Raw genomic sequence first — 6,000 nt, forward strand, 5'->3', positions numbered from 1 at the left:
CTTCAGTCACATTAAAAGGCGACTATGCTTGTCGTAAAAGGAGACTAACGGGATCGGGTGGTCACTGACTTGGTTGAAACAAATCTGCCGTCACAATGAGCGATGTGACGCCATAATGGTGAAGTGTAGTAGAACGAAACTTTGCAAGGCTTGCTTAGTTTTCTTCAGGGATGCCCACCTCATGTAGGTTACGAAGTTTTGTTTCTTTGTTTGTTTGTTGTTTAACGCACCTCTCAGCAATATTGCAGCTATATGACGGCGGTCTTCAAATAATCGAGCTTGGACCAGACAATCCAGTGAATGACACCATGTGCATCGATTTACGCAATTGGGATCGATGACATGTATCAACCAAGTCAGCGAGTCAGACCAACCGATCCCGTTAGTTGCCTTTTACGGCAAGCATGGATTGCTGAAGACCTATTCTATCCCGGATCTTCACGGGTCTAGAGCATATGGAGCGTCATATTTTGTTGGTGTTGCTGTTGTCGGTGATTCCGTTATACTTTAACTGCTTGGACTCCTCGCCTCTCCGCTTTGAAATTTAACTCAATTATCAATTATGAGTTGTCAGTTAAATATAGCAGGCAAGTCCAAAGTGACTCAGATCCACTTTTGTGAAACCCATGAGAGGGTATGGTGCTATCAAAAGCACCAGAATCACAATACGGCAGTGTCTAGGCCTAGGATTCTGACCGAGATCTGCCAATCCTCACATTACTGATAAACTTTCCATACCGACTAACAACGCCTTAGACTACCTTGACACCCGTGAAGATCCGGCAAGCATGGGTCTTCAGCAACCCGTGCTTGCCGTACAAGGCGACTATGCTTGTTGTAAGAGGCGACTAACGGGATCGGGTGGTCAGGCTCGCTGACTTAGTTGAAGCATGTCATCGATCCCAATTGCGTGGGTCGATGCTCATGATATCAATCACTGGATTGTCTGGTCCAGACTGGATTATTTACAGACCGCCGTCATATATATATGTAGCTGAATTATTGCTAAATGCAATGTAAAACAGCAATCCAAACCAAACCTTGCCACCTGTGCATGGATGTCATTCACCAGTTTACTGAATTCATCAAAATTATCTTGCACATGTGATAAGCACCATTTGTAACTCACTCACTCACTCATGTCGTACGTGCCCATCATTTCGGTTTCAAGATATTTGAAAAATGCTTGATTGTTTGTTTGATTATGACGTTCTGTAGATAATCGAGCCTGGACCAGACAATCCAGTGATTGATATCATGACCAATGATTCACGCTGTCGGTGTACGATAACATGCATTCAACCAAATCACCACAGCTGATATCACTTTAATGTCATCTTACGAAAAACATTGGTTGCTGGGGTCCTAATTATAACCTGGAATTCCACGAGCGTATTTAAAAAAATCTAGTTGAGTAAACGTTTCATTGTATATGCCATGGTACTTTTTAAGATGGTAAATATATTTGTATTTGGTTTAACTTTTTATGGAAGACTTCCACTTGAAACTGAGGCGTCAGCAACAAACAGGGTAAGTATCTGTTGCAAGGGAGACAACTCTACACGGTATGGATCCCTTGGAAAGCTGACGCACCTCAGACTGTGCAGTGTTGTGTAAAATAACCAACCCTAACCTGTTGCCTTTGTCTTATGAGGTGAGGTGAAATTGGGTTTAACGTCGCGTCCAAGATTATTGCACTTATATAGCGACGTGCATGTACGTGTGTGTGTTTGTGTGGCTGCTTGTCCTATAGTGCTAGCTCACTGAGATACCATGCCGCAGTTTAACATGAATACCCCACTCAGACACAGCATACTGACTCCGAGCCGACCAGTCCTTGTTTTAGCCCCTTAATGCCGAGCGCCAGACAGGATAACAACAAGTACCATCTTGTAACGTCTTTTGGTATGACGCGGCCGGGGATCGAACCCCGGACCTTCCGCTCTCCGGGCGGACGCTCTACCACAAGAGCACGGAGGCGGTCCTTTGTCTTATGAACGAGTTAGTGTAGTTTAACGTGGTTTTGGGCAGTAATTTGTTTTTTATCACCGCATGTTTGAAGTTGGTTGGTTTGTTGTTTAACGCCGCACTCAGCAATATTCCAGCTATATTACGGAGGACTGTAAATAATCGAGTCTGGACCAGACAATTCAGTGATTGATATCATGAGCATCGATTCACACAATTGGGATACGATGACATGCATCAACCAAGTCAGCGAAGAAAATCCAACGTGATACAGGCCTGATACGTGTACGTATTTGTTGTTTAACGCCGCACTTAGCAGTAGTCAAACTATATGACGCTGGTCAAGTGTGGACCAGACAATTCAGTGATTGACATCATGAGCTTCGTTCTACGCACTTAGGATACGACGACATGCATCAACCAAGTCAGCGAGCCTGACCACCCGATCCCGTTAGTCGCCTCTTACGACAAGCATAGTCGTCTTTTACGGCAAGCATGAGCTGCTGACCTGTTCTTTTCACAGATTCATATCAACGTAAAGTGATGAGAAGCTACTCTGAAACGTTGTGTACATATACTATAAAGTAATGAATCTAGTAAGTCGCCCTTAACGACAAACATTGGCTGCGGAAGATGAATTGCAACCCGATCTTCACTGCAAAACAGTGTATAATGGACAGCAAAAGGTTAGAACAAAGGGAAACTAAAACTAACCAAGCTAACAGATGTATTAAATATTTAAAGGAAAGCCTTGCATTTCCTTTCCTTGGTTTACGTGTCCGCCAACCTTAGAAATAGAAAAATTCAGAAAACGGTAAAGATCGCTTTTCACAATAAAAATAATCCATGGGATTTTTTATATCACTAAAACAGAAATTATTCCAGCGATACATCGTCCTTTTTTAAATCACTTTACCTATAACAATCACATGCATTTTAACTGATTTCTTTTCACTGTCAATATCTGTTGTGAATACAGATATTTTACATGAAAGGGCGATATTTCTTAAGTCTTGGAAACACGGACTCAATCAGGTTGAAGCTGAGCTATTTACACCATAGTATATGTGAATTAAAGTGTCATTTATATTATTGTGCATATTCAGTATAGGCAAGTCACTGGTTTCGATCGAAAGTTCGCACACTTGGTTTGTCAGCACCAAAACCTTACTGGCATACTGGTCAAATTGGTGTCAGAACAAACTCTCGAACTGTTTAGTTCAACATTTTGGGAATATCAAAGTAGAACTCGCAACCGTTGCCCGAGCTCAAATTCCTTGATTTGCCTTTCCACGTTCATTGTCAACAATAACTCAAAAGGACCCGTGAAGATTCCGGGGTAGAATAGGTCTTCAGCAACCCATACTTGCCTAAAAGGCGACTATGCTTGTCGTAAAAGGCGACAGACGGGATCGGGTGGTCAGGCTCGCTGATACATGTCATCGATCCCAATTGCGTGGATCAATGCTCATGATGTCAATCACTGGATTGCCTGGTCCAGATTCGATTATTGAAAGACCGCCGTCATATAGCTGGAATATTGCTGAGTGCGGCGTTAAACAACAACAACAACAACAACAAATAACTCAAAGGTCACCTCACAGAAATCAGTTGTTAATGGTAAAGAGAGTTGTGATCTTGAGAGAGCATCTGTCAGGGTGATCATGGGGATGCGACATTGTTCAGTCAATCATAAATAACGTTTACAAAGCATGACATGTCCCTGAAAACTGATCTGACATTGATGCAAAAGATGAAGGATCGACAGAGGTTGCAGCCGCAAGAAAAGTGCTCAAGCTATTTAGTCCAAGCGGGAAGATCAACCAGAATTCTGTTTGAAAAGAAGAGAAACATATCCTTCCTCGATTTACTCCCACTTAACACTTAATTTTAACCGGTTTTCTTGAATGTGGGATGTGTTTTGTATGAAGGAGGCCGATCCAAGTTCAATGCTTGTAATAACTGTTTGAATATCGTATAATTTAATGTTCAGTTTTATTGACCAGTCTTTACGAGGAGGAAATAAAGATTAAAAGAGATAACCGTTTTGCCTGATGGAACGTGAATTATTCTTTTGATGTAAGAAAATAATGACAAGCAATTTTCTTGGTTAAATATGGCTGACAGATTTGAATTTTTATTAAAGAGAGTACAGAAATATATGAGTCTTGGTATTGGTTACAAATTTTCAACAGGCAACGAAGGCTTGTGAGAGTCTTCTCATAACTATTGGATAGTGATTCATAAGCGCATGCTCATGATATTGTCAGTGGTTTCTTATGAATATGGTAAGGGTTTTGTCGCTCTTCGTAAGGCTATCATCGTGACTACCAACACTAAGACATCGCTACCTCTTGCGTTGTATAATACAGTGAAATCTCTTTAACTCGACTTTCGTAACTCGATATCTCGCTTAACATTTCTGGTGTCCTCCGCCCAATATTTCTAAAGGCAGCGTAAAACCATCCTCAGTCACTCAGGTTATCGCTCAATAGGAGAGAACTTTATCGTACTATGAGAATCCTTATTGGCAGTAACGTGAAATACTGGCTCCGCATTTGTCTCAAACTACGGATGACTTCATATTTGCAATACACTGAAACCTCTTTTAACTCGAACTTTCGTCACTCGCCACATCGCTCAATACCATGGAATTTTGTGGTCAAATATTTGCACCGTATTTGTCTCGAACTATGGATTACTCGATCTTTTAGATGGTGCAAATGACATCAAATTAAAGGGTTCTACTGTTTGTTTTTCTAGGTTCAGTGCGCAGCTTGAAACACCATGTATCAGATTGTTCTAATGACTAATTTTAGATTGGTCTATCTCCTATATTAACCCTAAAGTAGTTACGAATCTTTGACGCAATGTCAGATCATCAAAACTGACGACTATTTGTTCCGTTTCCTTTTCCAGGCAGGTCGTTCAGTCTTCTTGTTTTCGTCAAACTTATATAATTTTTCATTATGATATCCCTCACATTGTTACGTCGCTGCATGACGTTATTATGACGTCATCAATGGAATTCAGTTACGTATTAGAACTGGGGAAATAATTAAATGCACGAGTTATAATTAATTCGTTGAAAAATTAGCACGCAAAACAGGTTTTAGCCAATTGTGGTAAAATTTTGTAAAATGTTTGAAATACTTTATGACCACAATTTGACACTGTGTGGGGAGTTATATTATTTTATACATATAATTATTATTATTATTATTATTATTATTATTATTATTATTATTATTATAGTGTACTGTGTATTTAGCTTGGTGAATTTGTATTTGTCAGGCGCAAAAGAATACAATACCACCCTTTTTATTCTAAAATTAACATATTAGTACTTACTAACACCTAAAGTAAAAAGGGGGCACGGGTTGCCCAGTCGTCTAAGGCGCCGCGATTCGCTGTGATTGTGGGTTCGAATCCCGGTTCGCCCCGATTATGTTTCTAGGTTTGACTCGTGGGTTTTACCGAAGTGGTAAACGTCTGAGGCCTGCATCACTTCGGGCTTTCCTCCCACATTAGCTGACACGCCGCGATGCAAATAAATGTTTAAAGTGGCGTTAAATCCCTCACTCACTCACTGAGGTAAAAAAAGCTACACAAAGGTGCGGACATCCTTAATGATTACAAGAAAACCCGAACAACATACGTTCACTCTTGCCGGCAAACAGTGCATTAAATATCAGGGGTCTTGTCTACCTTGAAATAACGAACCGGCGCTCCTCAATCAGCCCATGTCGGCACATTACTGTGTTCCCTGTGAGAAACACCCACAGGTGGAGGGGGTCACCTGCATATATACCTCACCATACCTTCTCCCCTGCCCTAATTCCATTCAGCAAGCATCCCCACCCATCACAGACAACATCAGCGCAGACAATAGAAGGCGAGTGTGTGGTCCCGGCTCTAAGCATTATGCAATTCGCAATAAAGAGTCGTGTGGTGCTGATCCTCTGACTCCAACGGTATGTACTGCAAAGTGCGGCGGTTACAAATATTGTGGAAGAGAAATCAGGATTATTA

The sequence above is a fragment of the Haliotis rufescens genome, unplaced genomic scaffold (assembly GCF_023055435.1).
Source record: "Haliotis rufescens isolate VD_foot unplaced genomic scaffold, xgHalRufe1.0.p SCAF_4, whole genome shotgun sequence".
In the NCBI taxonomy this organism is placed as follows: Eukaryota; Metazoa; Mollusca; class Gastropoda; order Lepetellida; family Haliotidae; genus Haliotis; species Haliotis rufescens.